Source organism: Lemur catta, chromosome 1 (assembly GCF_020740605.2).
Source record: "Lemur catta isolate mLemCat1 chromosome 1, mLemCat1.pri, whole genome shotgun sequence".
NCBI classification, from domain to species: domain Eukaryota; kingdom Metazoa; phylum Chordata; class Mammalia; order Primates; family Lemuridae; genus Lemur; species Lemur catta.
In genome coordinates, this window is record NC_059128.1 from 277,580,550 (window position 1) to 277,603,207 (window position 22,658).

Here is a 22,658-nt window from a genome sequence, read left to right on the forward strand (position 1 = left end):
AGTAAGTGGCAGAACCAGAATTCAAAATCAAATATATCTTCTCCAAGGCCCAGCTCCTAAGACCAACTCTGCCCAGCTGCAAGTTTTCACCAGCAAATACAACCAGCGTGCACTGAGAGCTGACTGTGTGTGGGACACAGTGCCAGGCCCCGGGGAATACAGAGGTTGCTCGGGCGCTGCCCCCAAGAGTGAGTTCAGCATCTGCCTGCTGGCATTAGTGCACCAGGCTTCTGGTGCCCAGGAGCACACCCATCCATTTGCCAGCATTCATTAAAAATAACAAATTTTGGCTGGGAGCAGCAGCTCACGCCTGTAATCCTAGCACTCTGGGAGGCTGAGGCAGGAGGATTGCTTGAGGTCAGGAGTTCAAGACCAGCCTGAGCAAGAGTGAGACCTCGTCTCTACTAAAAATGGAAATTAGCTGGACGTGATGGCACATGCCTGTAGTTCCAGCTACTCTGGAGGCTGAGGCAGGAGGATCATTTGAGCCCAGGAGTTTGAGGTTGCTGTGAGCTAGGCTGATGCCAAAGCACTCTAGCCTGGGCAAAAAAAGTGATACCCTGTCTCAAAAAGAAAAAAAATTATAAAACTAAAAAAATAAAAATAAAAAAGTCTCCCAAACTCAACTCCAATGTTCTAAAAAAATTATTAAAAATTACAAAATAAAAAATTATAATAAAAGTGAAATTCAACAAAAGGATTAACATCAAGAGATTAACATCAAGATTGCCCACTGATCCTGTGATTTTCCTACAAAGGGCAGAAAAGTTAGGTTTGGGGCGACTTGGATTTTGTTGGACCCCTGCCATTTTATTTAGAATAATGATGGAGCCAAGTTACCGGAATGTTCAGGAGGCCTTGCTTCTATCCTAAGTGCATTTCGAAAGGCTCAGTGACACAGAACATCAAACGAAGAATGAAAAATTTCAAAAGATGCTCTGCTTGAACAAAGGTAACGTCAGTGCTGCAAAATATGACGTGCTTGTCGGGCACAGACCCTAATTCACGACAGCATCTCACAAAAGCTGGAGCTGGCAACCAGAGGAATGACCTGGCCATGCCCATCACCGATAAGGCCAGCTACTCCTGGCAATTTCTGGCAAACCCTTTGTTTCCACTTCTTGTCTGAAACACACTGTTTGCTTGGCAAGAGCCAGGAGACGTGAGAACCTCCTACAGCAAATGTTGATATAGAGAAAATGTCCTAAGTGACCAGTGATATTTATCCAGGTATTATTCCCACCACCTGCTCGGAGTTTACCAAGTAGGTGGGTAGGGTCGCTATCTTGTGTGCGTTCAGCTCGAGTTGCCCGGATACCACATCTTGAGCTCAACAGGGAACATAAATCTAATTGTTCCTCTCTTCACTTAAACCCTAAGGATTCCAAATTAGATCATATCGCTGAGTCACATGAGCGAAACTTGTGCATTTGAACTCTCTGTGTGGCTTGCCAGAGCTGCCCTCTGAAACCAGAGGCAGGAAGCTTTAGGACCGGAAAGATGTCAGGGTCTCATCAAACACAGCCAGTGTTTTAAAATCCCTCCCCCAGGCTAGTGTCTGTTTGGGGTCTGTCACTCTTAATTGCTGGCAATAGTAAGGAGCAGATCTGAAGTCCGATTCCCTTTCTGCAGCCAAACTGCAGATGCGCATTGCCAACACCCTCATCCGTGGGCTCGGCCAGTCATCAGCCCTCAGTCATTCAAAGACCTAATTGGCTTCCACGGGTCAAAAAAAGAGGAAATTTGGAAAAATGAGCCTAGAAAAGGACACGATTATAAATTTTATAACAGGAGCAAACTTTAAAGTTGCCACTACTCTAGAATGTTTAGAAAATCTTAAAATAAGATTACTAAACAGCATGGACATTTTTAAGGTCTCTTTTCATGAAATCATTTTTTTCCTTTTGACAATATTTTCATTTTATAGCACTTATCATAATTGTAATTAATAAGGCATCTGCATAATTGTGTATTAATGTCAGTCTCCCTGGTTATTCTGTAACCCCCTGGACAGAGGAACCAGAACTGATCTGTCTACATTCCCGATGCCCAATACGCTGACACATGCTAAGGACTCAAAAAAATACTGATGTTATCTCTGCATTAGACTGTGATTTCATTCTCACAATGTGTCACCCAGCTGTCTCAAAAGCACTTTGCTTCATTTAGTGACTCTCATCATCCTACAATTATGCAAGATGTTATGGGGTAAAGAGGACATAGGGTCTGGGAGTATTTTTTTTTTTTTTTTGCATCTTCCTATGAATCTATGATCATGTCAAAACAAGAGTTAAAAAAAAGGAGGGGGACTTTGCTTCCTGCCACCAACTTCTTGGATTTCACCTAGATAGCAGGAGACTTCTATTTCAATCCTTCCACATCCACAATATACTTGGCTTCCTGATTTCACCAGTGTTTTCCAGGAGCTTAACTTTCAACAATCTAATCACAGCTAGAATTATTTCCCGCCAACCCGTGACAAAGCAGATCACTTGGTACAACAGCTACTCTCTGAGACGGCCAACCAACATGCCAAGCGTGGTGCCAGTTTTCATACAGTTTATCCTTTTCTGTCTTCTCTGCACAGAGACCACCAAAAAGCTGTCACATGGTAGTAATTTTCAAGAACTAGCTGGAATACCAAAAGTCAAGGAGAAATGTTATGTTTTGACAAGCCAACCAAGCCCTCAAAATCTCTGGCTGGCCATAAAATTCACAGCATGCGTGCCCAGGTTCCCGGGCAATGAACCACACGCCATCCAGGTGTTATTTAGCCACGTCCACGGCGGCCTCATATCACGCAAAGAGTCAGGCCACCACCTAGCTGCCAAGAGCCTTGGAAAACTGTGCCAAGTGCATTAAAAGCAACAGAAAAGCTTCCCATGTCATGATATTCAGATAACTTCTTACTCCTCCAAGTTCCCTCCAAAAGCCACCCCTGGCGAACGTTTGACACTAGTGGCTTGAATCTCACAATCACATTCAAACTTTTAAACAAACCACAGAACAGATATTAACTTCCCTGTGAGCCTGGGACGGTCAGCGCTGCTGGATGCAAAGGCAGATTCAGTATCTGAGGGCAGAGCCACGTCTGGATTGCAGGGCATAATCAGAAAGTGGGTTTACCCGCTGCCCACACCAGCCCGAGCTGAGCCCGCTCTCTGTGGCTTTCTGATGCCCTTCCCCAGGACAGAAGCAAAGCAAAACCAAAGAACCGGCCTTCAGACCCACATCAGTCTCCGGGTCAGAAGACAAAGGCTGCCAAGCTCCCCAACACAGGCTAAAGCACAGCCTTCAGGTGACTCGTGCAAAGGTGACGGCAAATAACAGACACTCAAGGGGAAGTGGCTTTGACGGGCCTCTCCACACAGGGAGGCCAGGAAAGAGAAAGAGAAATGAAAACCAGTTTTCCTGCCTCATCGGCAGAAGTAGGGGCAGAGGGAAAGAAGGCCGAAAGCAGGAGAGAGATATGACCTTTATTATTAATTTTTCTTAATATGGCAGCATGATCAAGACTTTTACTCTCACTGCCAGGCAGTGAGTCCAGAGAGAGACAAACTGCACATCCTACTACGGCTTTTTGCAGAAAAGTAATGTCCATTGGCACAGCATTTTCAAATCAACAAAATACTTTCTTCTATAGAAACTCACTTAAGCTCTCAGCCATCCTGCGCTATTACGCCCAATTTACAGAAAAGGAAACTGAGTCTCAGAGAATCACAGAACTAGCAGTAAATGGCAGGACCAGGACAGTGCAATCAGTCAGATCAGCAGTTCAGGAGAGAGACGAAAGAAGCAGGTGAGAATTGGGAAGAGAGAAATATAGTTCCCTTGATGGGCAGGGGGCATCGCCATCCTTGTGGTGGGTCTGGGACTAAGGAAACAAGACTTCAGAGAGTTACATTTATTCTTATTCTAACAATTCAAAGAGAATAGTTCCTAAGCTGATAAATTCTCATTTCAAAGGTGATTCATAGAACATTGTCTCCAAAAAAGAAATCCACCCAGAAATGTGAGATGAGAGAGCTGTCAACAAAGGCCCCAGCTGTTTCTTAAATCGGCCGGTGCCTCAAATGGGACACCGGCTTAAGTCAAAATATCAAAGGACTTTAAAGTGAACAGCTTACCTTGAAGTGACTCTGGAACATGACCCGGGCCCCAGAGGGAGAGCAGGATCTCAAAGGCCAGGCCCTGGGAGGGAGCGGGAGGGTGAGCCTGGCCAGACCCCTGTCATCAGCCGTAAGGAAAGGACAGCAGGGCCACACCTCCAGCACCGGAGAAGCCCCTCTTCCCCAGGCTCCGGAGAGCACTTGCTTTAAACCCAAACACAATGTTCACAGTGCACAACGCTCAGCGTGCAAATGGGGGTGGCCTTGGGGGCCAGAGCGGGAGGGTGGGGAGGGAGGCAGGGCAGCAGATACACGGCACCAGGCGGTAGCCTGCGCTTGGCTGAGCCCACCATGCACATGTCACCGTTGGGGGGGAAAACACTCGGCCCGCCACCTCGCAGAGCCGCTGTGCAAAGCCAGTTTGGCCTGCACCCTTTGAATACAGAGAGACAAAGCCCAGTAACATGACCTTGAGGAAAATAATTTGCTGCCCAACTCAGTCCACAATTCCATTTTTTTATCTTTAATGAGGGTTTCTTGGGCTCGTTCTGGATGTGCAATCTGTTGCCACGCTGGTGTTTCTAAAGAGACCATTTGGGATTCCTGTCCTGAATCATTTCCAACGTGCTGAGTCCCGCTGTTGGGGTGGCCTGACCTCATTTCTCCTCCTGTTAGAGCCTTTAAGAGCACATCACCCTCGGCTTGGTGGCTGATGCTAAGGAGAGCAAAGAGTGCACCCCCAAGCGCTCACAGCCAGGATACTCAGGCTGGGTAGCAGGGACTGGAACAGCCATCGGTGGTAGCTAAAAGATACATCACATACTATGCACCATCTTGCCCGTTTTTAAGTATACAGCTCAGCAGCATGAAGTACCTTCACACCACTGTGCCACCACCATCACCACCCATCTCCAGAATTCTTCTCATCTTGCAAAACTGAAACTCTGGACCCATTAAGCCCCCAGGCCCTGGCAAACACCATTCTACTTCCGGCCTCTGAATTTGCCTACTCTAGGTAACTCAGGTAAGTGGAATCATACAGTATTTGTCTTTTCTGTGACTGCATTTCCCTTAGCACAATGTCCTCAAGGTCCATCCATGTCAAAGCATATGTCAGAATTCCCGTCCTTTTTAAGTCTGTATATTATAATATTCTGGGGGGGGACGGGGGGCAAGGGCAATATACGTAACCTAAACTTTTGTACCCCCACAATATGCTGAAATAATAATAAAAAAATAAAATAAATATTCTGATGCATGGATATACCAAATCGTGCCTATTCATTTATCCATCGGTGGACACCTGGCTATTTCCAACTCTTGGCTGTCGTGAATGAGGCTGCTACGAACATGAGAGTATAAGTATTTGTTGGAGTTTGTGGCCTTTTCTCACAGCTGCCCAAACTGAGATGAATGGAGGTGAACAGCGCATCTCAGAAGGTGGTGGTTTTGCTCATGCAATGTTGCTGCCCAAGTCGACCTAGGGATGAGGGCTGGGCCCCTCCGGCCCAAGCTGGGGCATAGGGGTCTGTCTCAGAGGCAGCCAATTTCCCTACTGTTCAGTGCCTCACACACACACACACACACACACACACACCACCCAACGCAATGCCTAAGCATCTCACAGCACACACCCAACACTCACACACCTCTCAACTCTGCATACACCCCAACTCTCACAACACACCCTATCAGACAAACCAACTCCTACATGTACCCCAACTCTCACACACACCAATTGTGGCACACCTCAACTCTCACATATACCCCAACTATCACACATGCCCTAACTCACACATATATCAACTCTCACACACCCCAACTCTAAAACAGGCCAACCCCCACACACATACCTCAGCTCCACCACTCAGAGGCTCCATCCTCTCCAGGGACTCCTCCAGGGAGTGGCCCCTCAGCCACCTGCACTCTGGGGACATCACACATGGGTCTCCAGCTTTCCTTTCCTGTCCCCCGTCTCTAGACAGGACCCTGTGCTTTTTAAAACAAAATGCCTCTTGACCACTCTAATTCTAGCTTATTTGGCCCCAGTTTTATTACATTATGTTCATTTTTCATTCAAAGGGAGGAATTGATTGGAAAAACATATTTTAAACACTCTCATAAGATTTTCCTCCCATGAAAGAAGGTCTCGGAGTAGATGGTACAGAGAGAGTAGAGAGAGAGCTTTTAAAGAAAAAAAATGTGTCTAGAGGACATTCTGCCAACTGGAGAGAAACGAACTGTGCAAGTCTCACTTATAGCTATATTCCCAGAGCAGACTGCAGGTATACAGCTGGTGCTCAATAGTAATAGTTGAGGTAATAAATGAATGAATGTTTGCAGTGAACAGGAGGAAGGGAGAGAACAGGGTACTCCCTAAGCACCCATCTTCACTTTGAATCAACCAAGAGCACACGTGCAGCTTAGGAGAGGGAGGTTCAGGGTGAGCCTGGAGCCGAGTCCAGTGGCTGTGGCTCTGAGCTCTCCACTAGAGTTTGGACAGAGCTGAAAATTCCCAGGCAGACACTGTGCCGCTCATCCATACAGTGAACGCTGGGACCTGCGTGACTCACTGGTCTCACCCAGCACTGCTCTAAGCAGGGCAGAAGGTCTAGTGCAATGAGAATTGCACAGACACTGGTTAATCACAGGGTAGTCGGGTCTTCCTGGACTCTCTTGACGTGGGTACCTATGGTGACAAGAGCAGCAAGTGGCCCCAGATTTCATCCTGTCCACTTTCCTGCTTTTGGGCTCCACCCCTCTGCAGGCTTAACCTCTCATCACACCAATAAATAAATCTCCCTTCAGCGTCAAGCAGTTCAAGCATCAGACAGTCAAAGTGCAGAGAAGGATGCTCCCCCACCTCTTTTTGGGAAGACTGGAGAAGAAGGAAAGTCCTTCCACCCACAGCGTACACATATTGCCTGGCTCTGCCAAGCCTGTGGATAGTTATGGCCACAGATGCATATAAGATGCACAAAACAAAATGGCACAGCCATCAGAGACCAGGCTGTGTCTCAGTAGGCTACAAGGAAGGAAACCAAATGACCAGTCAAGTACTCATGAAGAAACCCAGTCAGAAACACCGGAATGGACACCTGCTCAACCATCTCAATCTATGTGTCTTTTTCTGAGAAAGGCCTGCAGTTTTGTCATTGGAACCAGTGCATTCAGTCATGTCTCAAAAGACCCCCAGCTCCAGATCCAGCAGGCTTGAAACTGAGGTGGGAAGACTGGAAATCATTCTACCAGGAATCAGGAGGACAGTCTACTGAGGAGGACACGAGGCTATCAACTTGCCTCTTGTAGAACGGGTTGCCTTCCATTTATTTTTTTAAAGTAGGAAAACTGCAGGAATAATTACATGGTGTAAATATACTACTCCCCACTTCAAGCAACCTCTTCACAGCAACCAAGACCCAGGCGAGTCTGTCATTATAGTCCATGAAGGAACAAAAGTCATATCAACATTGAGGTTTCTGTGGTGAGCCGTGATGAAGTCTCCCCAGAGCTCGCTGGGACTCTCTCTCTGGGCTACTTTATCCCAACATGGCTGTGGTTTGGTCTTCAAACAAGTTGAAAGATAAGCAAATACCCTTCCTTCCAGGTTACATTTGACTGCCCTTAGTATCAAGTGTGTTTTGTGAATGTCAGCAGTCTAGCAGAAAGCCACAATTCGCCCACACTTGACCACAGAACCCCCATCTAGAATAAACCAGAATCGGGGCAGGGTTTCCCATCCAAAGAGCAAAATCGAATTTGATGAAAAGGTGATACAGTCAGCCTCTCAACCACCAATCTTTTTGAAGTGGGAAATGAGAGAATAAGGGCAATCAGACGGGTAACTGAAACCACTATAAAACCTCACCAAACATCACAAATGATTTCTTAGCAACACCGAGAACAAAGATTACAGAGTGTATTGATAGACTAAATTTCCACTGTCCAACTCAGTAGTCACCAGCCACATGTAGCTATTTCAGTTTATATTTTAATTCATTGAAATGAAATAAAATTTAAAATCCAACTCTTCAGTCATGCTAACCACACATTCCAAGTGTGTTCAAGAGCCACGAGTGGTTAGTGGCTACCATACTGGACAGAACACTTCTATCGTCACAGAAAGTTCTATTTTCCAACACAGGACTAAATACTAAGGAAGGGAGAAGGAAAGGAAGTAAAAAGGAAAATAGAAGCGTCTTTAAAAAAAAGAAAAAAGGCTCAGACACCTAAGTACTCATTGTGTACCTCTCTTGGAACTTCCTGAAGACTTATTCAAACACAGTAATGCTCAGTTGACTCTTTTGAGACTCTAGGACTAGATAACCAATGTTGTTCCATACAAATGTAGTAACAGTACATGTGCCATGTGTAATTATTTCTGTAATTATCATAGCTTTTTACATAAACTGAGAGCAACTCTTGCAACAAAAGGTTGGGTGCTGGCCTCACGTTCATTTTGGGACTTTGCTCTCCTGATTTCTAAGGCCATGATTTTAGATCTTTCTGGAAAGGACCAGGAAAACATCCCAATTACCACTTTAAGCACTCTTAGAATATATTTATTTATTGGCTTTCTTCTTTCCATAAATGTTTATCATAGATTAAATGGTTCTTTTTAATTTTAGGAACTGTCTTAGCACAAGCATCTGCCCCAGGACCACCCCAGCTTCGGATGCTAGCTACAGAACAGTAGAGACGGTTTTAGTCAAGGCTTTTTGCGTAACAGGTAACGGAAACCAATCTGGGCTACCTTAATTAGAAAAGGACATTTGTAAGAAGGATGCTGAGGTCCCCCCTGGAGCCTGAGGATAAGGAGACTTCATGATGGACCACAGGGCTTGGAAATCCACCCGTTCTCGCTGCCTCTTGTCTCTGCTTCTCTTTGTCCAACTACTTAGTTCATCGCTCTCTTCAGAAATTCATTCTTTGCTTCACTTCACGGGGTAGAAGAGGGCCACCCTACAGCCCTGAGGAACATGTGCTGTCAGGCCATGATGGCTTCTGGATGTTCACGTGCCCCTCGGTAGTCAGAATTTCTGAGACCCAATTCTGAGTACCTAAGAAAGCTGATTGGCCCAGCTGGTCTCCCCAGCGTCCAAACAGCTGTGGAGGGGGATGGCACCATCTTAGTGCAAACGCGGCAGCAGCAGTCTCTGAGGTCCGAGAGAGTAGGGAGGAGGTGGTTCTGAGAGAGGGGGAATCACCACCCTGTGAGCAGTGATATCAACCAAAGTTCTGAGGAGAAAAAAATACAAGTTTAGGAAATGGAGGGTTTGGCTGGGTGTGGTTGGCCACACCTGCAATGCCAGCACACTGGGAGGCCGAGGCAGGAGGATTGCTTGAGGCCAGGAGTTCAAGACCAGCCTAAGTGACATAGCGAGACCCCATCTCTACAAAAAAATAAAAATACTAGCCGGATGTGGTGGCACCTGCCTATAGTCCCAGCCACTCAGGAAGTTGAGGCAGGAGGATCGCTTGAACCCAGGAGTTGGAGGCTGCAGTGAGCTATGATGATGTCACTGCACTCTGGCTGACAGAGCAAGACCGTGTCTCAAAAAAAAAAAAAAGAAAGAAAAAAGGAACAAAAAGAAATAAGAAATGTTCAGCTGTACTCCAATATCCCAAAATATTACAGCACAGGGTGTCCACAAACTCTGGAAATATAGATAACAGTATTTTCCTTTTTAGCAGATTGAAGATGTCCTTCATGACAAGTATATTAATTCACCTGTGTTTCCAGATTTTACAGACACCCTTTACATTTTGTGTTTCTTCAGGAAACTGATGTTCACTGCTCAAAGGCAACAGATGTTTTTTTTTTTTTTTAAGTCCCAAACCAATAGGTATTTTATTGCATCATCAAAATTACAAATAGTTGTTAGGAATTAACTGGCATCTTCATGCGGCTGGACAACTCTTAGATCTTATTCATCAGCCTGCTGAACTGTTCCTTTTTCACAGACATGGATACTGTCCAAAACTTTTCTGATATCCTTGTTTTTAACTGTTGTGGCTGTTGCATCAGAGCAGCCGAATTTGAAACAAGCTCAATGTCGTTTCGTTTCCTTCAAGGATCAACTCATCTTTTGTGCTTCAGATACTGAACGAGCAACACCTGGCCTCATCCGAACCCTGTGGGTGTATTTTTCACCTAAGAAATTCCGTATTTCCACAAGAGACCCATTCTCCTGGACAACGGCGTTGACGAGGAAGTGAGCAGACACAGACCTCATCTTGTAATGGAAGCCCAGCGTGGCACCCTTGATCACGTTCTGTACGTGACTCAGTGCAAACTGTGGCCAGTTCCTTTCTACTTCCCCACCATTTGCCTCTTCTTTTTCTTTCCAAGGAGACTAAGTTCTACATGGATGTGATTGAGGTCCCTCCGCAGGGTTCCTCTGGGACCCTTCACAATAACTGTGATTTCGACATTTTCTGGAATGCCGGCAGTCTGATTGCTGAGAATGGTCTTCACTCTCTCAGTAGACACGGCAGAGAGAGGCAACAGATATTTTAGAAGGAGATTAAAGTTTAGGCAGGCAGATTTTTTCTCAATATACTTGCAAAGCTGAGATCTTTTTTTTTTTTTTTTTTATTTCAGCTCATCATGGGGGTACATAAGTTCAGGTCATATACATTGTCCTTGTCCTGCCCATCCCCCCGAGTCAGAGTCCCAAGCGCGTCCGTTCTCATTCTCCAGACAGTGCGCCTGGCACTCATCATGTATTCATACCTCGATCCCCTCCCCCCCCCACCTCCCCGGGTCTGCACCTTCAAGCATGACCATTCCCCAGAGGGTGCGCAACGCACTCGTCATGTAGGCATACACCCATCCCCTCCCCCCCACCCCCCCCATCCCAGTCTGATATCCAATTGGTATCCTTCCCCGATGTACATTTAGGTGATGATCAGGGAAACCAGTTTTCTGGTGAGTACATGTGATGCTTGTTTTTCCATTCTTTGGATACTTCACTTAGTATAATGGGTTCCAGCTCTCTCCAGGAGAACCAAAGAGATGTCGTATCATCGTTATTTCTTATAGCTGAGTAGTACTCCATGGTATACATATACCACAGTTTACTAATCCATTCGTGGATTGATGGGCACTTGGGTTGTTTCCACATCTTTGCGATTGTGAATTGTGCTGCTATAAACATTCGGGTACAGGTGTCTTTGTTAAAGAATGACTTTTGTTCTTCTGGGTAGATGCTCAATAATGGGATTGCTGGATCGAATGGTAGGTCTACTTGAATCTGTTTAAGGTATCTCCATATTGCTTTCCATAGGGGTTGCACTAGTTTGCATTCCCACCAGCAGTGTATGAGTGTTCCTGTCTCTCCGCATCCACGCCAACATGTGTTGTTTTGGGATTTTTTGATAAAGGCCATTCTCACCGGAGTTAAGTGGTATCCCACTGTCCCCATTACTTTTCAACATTGTATTGGAAGTCCTTGCGAGAGCTATCAGACAAGAGAGCAGAATCAAAGGTGTCCAAATAGGGACAGAAGAGATCAAACTCTCACTCTTCGCTGATGATATGATGTTGTATCTGGAAAACCCCAAGGACTCAACCAAGAGACTCCTGGAATTAATTAACGAATTCAGTAATGTCTCAGGTTACAAAGTCAATACACACAAATCAGAGGCATTTGTCCCGACCAGCGGGGCATACAACGCAGGGGTGCGAGGAGGACTACCTGCTGCTGGTGAAAGAAAAGAGACAAGAGACACACAAAATGGAGGCAAGACAAAATTCTGATCAAGCCCCAAAATTTTATTGCTGGGTGGCTGCTTATATGCACTGTAACGGGGGAGGGTAGGAATAAGGACTCGTGGCAGCTGCTGATAGGAGGAGAGGGTGGCGTGAGATGAGGAAGAGAAGTGGGAGGGGTGTTGCAGGCTTTACGCGGGCTTTCTTCGCAGGCTTTCTCTATGCAAGGAGGAAGAAGAAGACCTAAGATGGTGCCTAAGCCTAAAATGGCGCCTACATAAGGCTGAGCTGGCTCCTGACAGGCATTCATATATGCCAATACTATTCAATCGGAGAACCAAATTAAGGACTCAATACCTTTCAAAATAGCAACAAAGAAAATAAAATATCTAGGAATATATTTAACTAAAGAGGTAAAGGACCTCTATAAAGAGAACTATGAAACGCTAAGGAAGGAAATTGCAGAACACGTAAATAAGTGGAAATCCATACCATGCTCATGGATTGGAAGAATTAACATCGTTAAAATGTCTATACTACCCAAAGTAATCTATAGATTCAATGCAATTCCTATTAAATTACCAACATCATTTTTCACAGATTTAGAAAAAATAATTATACACTTTGTATGGAAACAGAGAAGACCCCGTATAGCAAAAGCAATCTTAAGCAATAAAAACAAAATGGGAGGTATTGATTTGCCAGACTTCAAACTATACTACAAAGCTGTGGTGCTTAAAACTGCTTGGTACTGGCACAAGGGCAGGGACACAGACCAGTGGAACAGAACAGAAAACCCAAATATAAAACCATCCTCATATAACCATCTAATCTTTGACAAAATAGACAAAAACATACTCTGGGGACAAGAGTCCCTATTCAATAAATGGTGCTGGGAAAACTGGATAGCCACATGTAGAAGACTGAAACAGGACCCACAGATTTCACCTCTCACAAAAATCAAATCACGGTGGATAACAGATTTAAACCTTAAATGGGAAACGATTAGAATTCTAGAAGAAAATGTAGGAAAGACTCTCACAGACATTGGTCTAGGCAAAGAATTTATGAAGAAAACCCCTAAGGCAATCGCAGCAACAACAAAAATAAACGAATGGGACCTGATTAAATTAAAAAGCTTCTGCACAGCCAAAGAAACAGTCACGAAAATAAACAGACAGCCTACAGAATGGGAAAAAATTTTCGCATACTACACATCAGATAAAAGACTGATAACAAGAATCTATTTAGAACTCAGGAAAATCAGCAAGAAAAAATCAAACAATCCTATCAAAAAATGGGCAAAGGACATGAATAGAAATTTTTCAAAAGAAGACATAAGAATGGCCAAAAAACGTATCAAAAAATGCTCAACATCCCTAATCATCAGGGAAATGCAAATCAAAACCACAATGAGATCATTTTTATACTTAAATTTCTGAATATGTTTGCTTTCTTTAAAATGAAAATAAGCTGAATCAGAGGAATTATAGTCATTTTTCACCATTTAAGTTAGTGTTTCAATAGTAGCCCTTATTTTAGAGCTATTCTGTTACGTTGTTTTTTTTACCAATTATCTCCCTACTGGTTTTTTCAAAGATATTAAATATTGACATTCTTTAAAAGAAATTGAAACAAAACAATAATAAAAGCCAAATTCTCATCTTCATATTTTTGCTGTGAAAAATTAAAACAATGAAAGCTTATAGGTCACTCATTGTAGCTAATCATTTCTTGCAAACATTAACACTGTATTTTCATTTTGAATAGTAGTTGCCCAAATTTTTTTCTTTCTTTCTTTCTTTTTTTTTTCTTAAGGCTGGTCAAGTGAAGCAGTGGGAGTGGAGAAGGAACAAAGGAATCTGTAACTGGTTGTGATCAATTAGGAACAAAGGAATCTGTTACTGGTTGTGATATTTAAAAAAATCACTTCTGAGGAAATACTTTAACCTTGGAAAAAAGAGAATTTGTTTGTATTTGGATATTTTTACCAAATATCCAAGTTTTTTAATCCCAGGAGATCCCAGAATAAAATAAAGTGCAAGTCGTTCAACATTCAACATGGACTCACCAGCCAGCACCCAGAATCTCTGAAGAGGGGTCCACTCCAGAGAAGCAGAGATGGGAAAGGTGTTTGCTGGCAGGACGAGGAGGGTTACGCCCCACCACACCTGAAGACCAGGAGGCCGCAGCCTCACTCCACTGCCTGAAGGCGTCTTAGAGCTCCAGAAGCAAAACAAGCTCTACCTACAAGTCCAGCGTAGAAAAGGAGGCCGATTGGCCCTGCTTGCTTCACCCGGTGACTCTGGACCAATCACCCTGGTGGGGAGGATGTGGCACCAAGAGTGGCACACCCCTGAGTCAGGAGCCCCCTGGGCTAGCCAGCCCCACACCCCACACAGGACGGACAGGGAATGGCAGGACCCCAGAGGTGAAGAGCGGAGCTGTTCCTGGAGGGAGAGCTGCTCAACACACCCAAACCGCAGATTCCTGCCACAGACTTGCAGCCTGAGCAATTTTTGGACCCTAACCTTAAAGGCAAAGAATAAAAGGTATGAACACACTGAAGTTCTTTTAGAGAGGAGTATCCAAAAAAGACACTAAGATAAGAACTTAAGGTTAGCCAAGGGGATAATATGGAAAAAGATAAGGCGCTAAGACAACCAAAAATAGAAGTACAGACATGAAGATGATAAAAGGAATTAAATAAAGACCAGTGAGGGTTGTCATGTCGTGGCACCTCCTAGCTCTCCATACGCTATTTCCTCTAGTCCCCCTAAACAACCCCCCACGATGCGTTATGGCCTCCAGCTAGAGCTGAGAACCCTGAGTTTCACAAGGCCAAATACCTCCCCCGAGCTCACTGAGTCAGTTCCGTGGCAGAATCGGAATTCCAGCCCAGGTCCGACTGACCTTAAACCTCTCCCGGCCCCCTTGCATCTCCCCCTACACCTGCCTGTCTCCCGCCTCCTGCAGGGTTTTAAAGCCAAGCATGAGGATTTGGACCTGGTGCAAACGTTACTGAAGAATTCAGTGACCACTCTGAGCGTAACTAGAATGGAGAGAAGAGAACCAGGAAGGCGTCCGGTTGGGCTTCTCGTGCGTCTCTGGGTGCTTGTTAAAACCGTACCTTCTGGGTTCTCATCCCCAGAGACTCCAATTCCCTGGGTCTGGAGTGAGGCCCAAGAATCCCAGCTTCACCGAGCATCGGCTGTTTCTGAGGCAGGTGTTCAGTCACCTGGGCGAGAAACCAGGGACAACGAATGACAGGAGGGTGTGAGGAAAATAGGCGGAAGATCTCTGTGCTCTGATACTGTGAGACTGGAAAAGAAGAAAAAGAAATGCATCAAAGGCAACCATGAAAGCTACTTGTCTGCCTTTGAAGATGGATGTAGCCTTTGTCCCAGGGAGGGAATATTCTAGAAGAGCTGGGCAACCCGTAAAGGGGAGGGGGTAGGAGGAGGTGCCGCCTGCGTCGCTAAGTGGCAAAGTACCAACCAAAGTGAAGGCTTAAAATAATTATTAATACTTGATCTGAGGTTATCAAAGAGTGAGGAATGAAACTAAGAGGAAAGAATGCACTAAGTCAATGTTATTGATTTACACTGTGAAAGAAATGCCAGAACTATTATTTAGATGTCAAAATAACTCCAAGAAGAGTACAAGGCTGTTTTGATAATTTGAAACCAAATACCTGTCTTCTTTGAGATGAGGCTTTCAGACATAGAGCCTCCTTAAATCCCACCGCGATGCTCTGCGCAGGTCGTATTTCCTCTTCAAAGGTTGCACCATGTTAAATTATATGCAATTTCAAAAAGAACAAGTCGTTGTCCTACTTTGAGTCCCCTTCTCTTAAAAGCATGTTTTGACTAAGATTAATTTATAGCCCAAGGAGATCTAGAGAAAGGAAAAAGCCTTGAGATTGCAAGTAAAAAGAACTAAGAATTCCCACCGCTGCTTAAATATCAAGTAACGCTGTTTTGGGACTAAGACTGGTTTGCAGAGCTACTGGACCGACTGTGGCTTTGCAAGTGTCCAGTGGACACCTCGGGGAGGGTCGGGGAATCTAGCCGGGTCCCGCAGTGCGTGGAGTGGCCTCAAGGGGAGCCCAGCGCAGGGCAGTTGGCCGGGCCTCGGGGCGGTTCATCAGATCAGCAGCAAAGTGGGAAGAACACAGACACTTAGATCCGCACGGAGGGTTGAGAGGCTACTGAGTGAAGGTCATGGAGCACTCGGGAAGGTTCAGTCCAGGTTCCATGTGACCAGGAAGAAAGAAAAGGAAAAAAAAGAGAGAGAGAGAGAGAGAGAGGGCGCGGCAGGATGGCTGGGCACATGTTTGTCCAGGCTTCTGCGAAGTGTGCTTGTCCCCTGTGGACACCTGCGAACCCAGAGCTCAGATCACAGCGGCCACACACGTGCTCATCAGAGTACTGTTGCCAGACTAAAGAAGACTCTTGACTGCCTTTATTAGATTTTTTCCATAATTTATCACTTCTTTAAAAAAAAAAAAAAAAGCATCTCCCTGTGCTATTTTTATGCCTGCTTTATGTATGTTAGGAGTCTCTCCATCAGTCACATACGGGACACTTGCTTACCAAACCGGTAACTAGTCATTAAGGTCACCTGAAGGGGCCCAGGAGCACCTACTGATGCCGGGCACACCACGGCTTATTCACCCGCCTTAAAAGACAAACTTCCTTATACCTCTCGGCTTTTACGCATACTCGCTTTGATAATTCCATTTCTTGCATTTTTTTTATCATTCAGATGCAAATTACTGGAAGGGAAAGATGTTTTAATAGGATAAGGGATTAAGTATTTGCACAGCAGCTTTGATCTGCTGGCATTTCCTGAGTCCTTGGATGTTCAGCTCTGGCCCGATACTTATTTCCTTAGAAAGAGGATCTATTCCTTTGCTCAGGCGGCTGTAACAAAATCCCACAGACTGGGTGGCTTTTATTTTCTCGCGTTTATTTTCTCACAGTTCTGGAGACTGGACGTCCAAGATCAAGGTGTTAGCAGGTTTGTTTTCTCCTGAGGACTCTATCCTTCGCTTGCTACTGTCTCACAAGGTCATCCATGCATGTGTACCCTGACATCTCCCCACACCCGTCGTATGAATTGTGTCCTCCCACCCTTATGACCTCATTTAACCCTAATCAACTCGTTAAAGGCGCTATCTCCAAATACAGTCGCATCAGGGGTTAGGACTTCAACATATGAATTTCAGGGGAATACAATTCAGTCCATGATACAGGATATCCCAGAAACATTAACAGAATCAATTACTAAAACTCTCTAGAATGGTGGAAGAGTTTAGGTCTTACTCTGTCATAGCTTGACCCATAACTCCATCAATGTGAAACATATCATGGGTTACCATACGTCTGAAATAAATCAACTACGTATATAATAAAAGCACTGTATCTGTGGGAAGGAATTGGTAGTATTTCTAATCTTTATTTTTAATATAATTAAAAGGGGCTTCCACTCAATCAGAAACCCTTAGACATTTGTTTCATATCCAAATGATAAATTATGTCAAAATACATATCTTAGAAGCCATTTGTACTTAACTTCTGATGGGGAAAAATATAGACATGACATTTAATAAATAAGGGGCAAGGGCTTTTCAATATTCTTATGATTGGAAAACTGCTGCTGTTAATAGCAGCTTAATAGCAGCTACTATTTCAGTAAACAATGAGACATAATACAGAAGGCACTTAATCCAAAATGTATAAAATCTGTGCAAATTATCAAATGTGATTAGCTGGTGGAGATTTATGGTTTCTGGGACTAAATCACTATTGGCTTGTGGCATTTACTATTTTTTTTATCGAGATACACAGCTATAAAACTCCATGAGGATTGACCAATATCTGTTCTGCAAATGGGATAATGTAGCCAAGAGGCAATGTATAACGTGATTATTTAAGGAGAGGTAAGGTCCTAGAAACGGTCCCAAATTGTGTTACATTGTATGCATGTAACCATTTCAGACAGATTTAACCAACCCCTACTGAGAGATCTTTCTGAGCCTCATCATGCCCTACCTTTTAGGCAGCTCCCAAATTTTCTATCAGTTGTCCCACACCTGACTTCATCACAGTGAAAATATGCCTGTGCCTTCTCAGCCTAACAGATACCATTAGCTCAGAGTCCCCACCACCACCTTTTTTTTTTTTTTTTTTGAGATATAATCTTGCTCTGTCACCTGGGTAGAGTGCAGAGGTGTCACCACAGCTCACTGCAATCTCAAACTCCTGGGCTCAAGCGATCCTCCTGCTTCAGCCTCCCAAGTAGCTGGGACTACAGGCGCACACCACGATGCCTGGCTAACTTTTCTATTTTTAGTAGAGACAGGGTCTCGCTTTTGCTCAGGCTGGTCTGGAACTCCTGATCTCAAGCAATCCTCCCACCTCAGCCTTCCAGAGTGCTAAGATTACAAGCGTGAGCCACCGCATCTGGACCCCCATTTATCTTTTTATTGTTTATTATTTTCTCCTTGCTTCCAGCTATGGGTTACTTTCTTCCAACCCACTTTTTTTGGTATGACTACACCTTTATCCAATGTTGCCAACTTCCCATCGAGTTTCCTCTTTAAACTTCTCTAATGCTAGAGAGTCATGGTGATAAAGATTCACTAACAATTATTAGCCAAGCAGGATGATAGAAAAGAAAGATACAATTATGATGGAAACATAAGAATGGCCCATAGTGCAGCCACAGTACAGATTTTTTTTTTTTTAGTAAAGATAGTTGTGTATTTATGGCATATTTTACCATAAGATACCTGATTCAATGCAAGCATGGCTGATGATAGCATCAGAATTGGGAAACACTCACGGTTAACACTTCCTCTAAAGCGGGAAGTAACCATAATCCAGTTCCTCCCGTCAATGGCAGTGAAGCTGTAGAGAACTTCCCCAGGCGGAAGCTACACTCTCCAATTCCTTTTCTGATTGACCCAAAAAGCAAAATACAGGAATATTAGCCACATTCTCCTATTGCTAATTCAAGGTACTGTTGTTCAGTAAAGAATATTTCCAGTGAGCAGCATAAAGCATCATACTCACATGAAAATCCCGAGTGGAAACCACTTGGTCAGTTGGTTTAGAGAAACCCAGACGGCCTTACCATCCCCCAGCTGTAATGAACGTTAGATGGGCTTATTCCTAAGTCTAGGCCCCCAAATCTCTTCTCTTACGGCATCTTCTTTAGAAAATTTGTAATGGTTAATTATTTCCTGGGCACTTTGAGATACGTGTAAATCTTTGTAAAGCCTTATGCCAGTTTGACACCCCAGGAATATCTTTCTCAAGGACCTGGAATCTATCCCTTTGCCACGTCATTCCACGGTGAGCAGGTCTATGCAAACATGTCAGGTTTCAGTCTGAAATGTTGGTTCTTGGAGCGCTCATGGCTGAAGTAAGGCAAGCATGAAAATGAGGTGTATTAAGGAGAGAAAGATAGGATTGTAGAGCAAGAGCAAGATATAGGTTTACAGAGTGTGATACATACGCCATAGCTGATGACTGAACCCATTGTCACAGCAAAGAGAGAGCAAAAGGAAGGGCCTGGTTATGGTCTCCATCTTGTTTTATAGTGCCCAGATTGGGACCTCCCTGTGGCTCAGACATCACCATGGAACCACTTTGATTGGACAGTTGGGAGTTGCATGACCTGAGTCTTAACTACACATGTGGGTTGTACTAGGTCAGTATCTGGACTCTATGGTACCTGTGTTGCTTGGCCCATGGGCTGGAGAGTCCTCTGCATTCTTTTGCAGCTGGCGCACTAAGTTATGATTGTTAGATTTGTAGGGTGTTCCCTCCTCCCCCAGGTATGGCAGTAGCTCAGGGCAGGATTAAGGTGGGACAGGACCAAGATGGGGGCCCGGGAGCCACCTTTGTCCTTCTTCCCAGGTGGGGCAATTGCACCAAAGCAAGGCACAATCTTTCTTGCCTAGGAGACCTGGAATCCCTTGCTAACTACCTAACAAACCCACCCCTAAAGGCCTGGGAAGCTGAAAGGCTGAAGAAAGAGGTTAACAAAACTATTTTCTCAGAAAGAAGCATTTCATAGGGGCTTATAAACAGAAGTTTCAGGCGGGGACGAGGCAAGATGGTGGATCCCAGAGCCATTACCCCCCATACCCAGGGTTTATACTCCAATAGGGAAGGAATGCATAGGACACTTGAAGTCAATGCCTCAGGGAAAGGTAAGAACTATGTGAATCTGCTTAAGGGCAGGATTTGTGGTCAAGGTTTTGCAGTAACAAGATAATGTAGAAATCTTAAAGGAATTCCAGGAACAGGGATTCATCAGAAGTCAGCACAGTAGATTAGTAACCAAGACCGAGTTGCTTTGGCCTCCACAAATGTAATCATCGAGAATGACTTTGCCGTGTTGCCTAGTCTCTATGGGAGGGGAGGAGCTTAATTTTGGGGCATCAATCAGCAAACACAGGGGGCCCAATCACAGAGGAAAACATTGGCAAACTCAGGAAATAACCATGCATGTGTTCAACACATCTCATTGCTCAACCTCCTCACTAACATCCTCCAGTACTTTTTCACTAACTCATTCTGTTCCTTAAAACCCTCCTGCTCTTTGTTCCAGCAGAGTTGAGTTCACACTTAGCTCTGGCCTTTCTCCCGTATTGCAACAGTCTCCAACAAAGTCTGCCTTGCCTGTTTAACTTTGGTCAGTGCAACTTTTGCTTTGACAAGTTTATCATTTCTATAACTTTACTCTTCACAGAGAAAAGGGAAAAAATATTTTTCATTCAGCTTCAAAGAGTTACTTATTTCCCAATTAACAAATGATTCATGATTTCTTCATGGCAAAATTTTATAAGACATCTGTTGTGGCCAGGAATGGTGGCTCACACCTATAATCCTAGCACTCTGGGAGGCCAAGCCGGGAGGATTGCTTGAGCTCAGGAGTTCAAGACCAACCTGAGCAAGAACAAGACCTCCACTGGACATTGTGGCCCTTGCCTGTAGTCCCAGCTACTCGGGAGGCTGAGGCAGGAGGATCGCTTGACTTCAGGAGCTTGACATTGCAGTGAGCTATGAAGATGCCACTACACTGGGCAACAGAGTAAGACTTTGTCTTTAAAAAAAAAAAAAAAAAAGACATCTGTTGTGAATTGCCAGCTCGCTGTTTGAGAAGTATATATATTTGTTTACAGTGAACTCAAATGCTATTAATCACCATCATCATTCATTTATTTTTTCATTCATTGAATAAGTATTCATTGAGTTTTGACCAGAAGCTACGTGTGGTCCTGAGGATGTGGCAGGTGGCAGGCAGCAAGCCCCAGCCTGCAGGAAGCTTCGGTCCAGCGTCAGCACAAAAGCAGCAGTTTGGAGAGCCAGAGTATGCTTTTCTCTTTCACCTTTCTCTTTGCCCTGATTTTGGAGACATCATCCCTCCGCCCAGGGGAGAGCTGATGGTTACAGAAGGAATGCAAAGAAATAGACGAAAGCTATATTCTCCTCCGTGCATTCAAAAGGAAGATTCTGCAGGAGAGTTCGCCATTCATGCTGGGCTGTGGACCTGCAAAAGAGTGTCCAGCTTTTCTCCTCCTCCTTTTGGCGTAACAAAAGCCAGGGGTGGAGGACTAAACTAGGAAATGTTCATAAGGGAGGTCTGGGCACGACCTGCCCCTGTCCGGCCTGCCTGAGTGAGCCGTGGTGAGGAGAAGGGAGCCCAGAGCCGAGAGGTCAAGCCAGGCCAACCGGTGCGCGGTTTTCAAGTGAGGATATCCACCCAGAAGTTTTGGGACTTTCTACATATGTCAGGTTATGGAAGGAGCCACCTGACTGGCTGTCCCATATCCCAGTCCAGGGCATGGACACATCCTAGTAAATTTGACAGCTTAAAAAGCAAAATCATTCCAAAGGAGACCTTGAAGATGAGCTGTCCGGGCCACTGCAGTGCCCACGGGGCACCAACCCTGAGCTGAGAGCCAGCAAGCCACAAGAGAGGCAGCTGGATCCCTGGCCTGGGGCCAGGCAGAGAGCAAGGCTCAGGGCTGTGCAGGCAGCAAAAGCCAGCAAGGGAGAGATAGCAGATGTGTCCCCAAGCTGGTGCCTGAGTCCAGGGAACAGACTGCCAGTTCACCAGTTACAGACAGGAGAACCAGTCTGGGAGGGAAGACATGCCAACACACAGCCCCTTCTCACACCCCAAAGCCATCTTAGGGACAGACCCTTTAGACTGTTACCTAAAGGAGCATTTAAAGTCAACTAGGGCTTTTTAAATTAAATTGAATGAGACCAAGATTTAAATTGGATGGGACTAAACTGGAAGCCGTATTTCACCCATAAACCTGGGGAGTGGGCTCAGGCGAAGACCAGACCAACTGCAGCTGAAATAAAGGAATCACATGTCCTCTGTATGTGAGTTGAACTGATGACCCTGCATGGTGCTCACCGCTTCTTGTGCCCATTTTACAGATGAAATGGTAGGTCACAGGGCAGATGTGGACTGTCCTCGGTCATAGAACTAGTCAGTGGTGCGTGAGGACTCAAACCAAGGGCCCACTCTAGGACTCGTGCCTGCAATACACACCCCCACGGCCCGGGGTGAGAAGGCAGCGAGGCGAACAGCTCAGCTCATCTGGACGGCCACTACATCAGAAGGAAGGTGGCCTGTGAAGTTCCAAATATCGAAGCGGAAGTCCCCTCCCAGCAAGGGAAGCTTTGCGATTGCCATGTATCTTGTGCCCAATGACACGACCTGCCCTCAACACTAAAAAATAAAAACAAAAAAATAAAAAGCACATAACAGCACCAGCAATAATTAAAGATGAGATGAGAACA

The 22,658-nt window shown here is 44.9% G+C and overlaps 1 pseudogene; it reads right to left on the minus strand.

The window, feature by feature from the left end:
* Positions 1–10,023: 10,023 nt before the first annotated feature.
* LOC123620332 lies at positions 10,024–12,133 on the minus strand (annotated as a pseudogene).
* Positions 12,134–22,658: the final 10,525 nt, after the last annotated feature.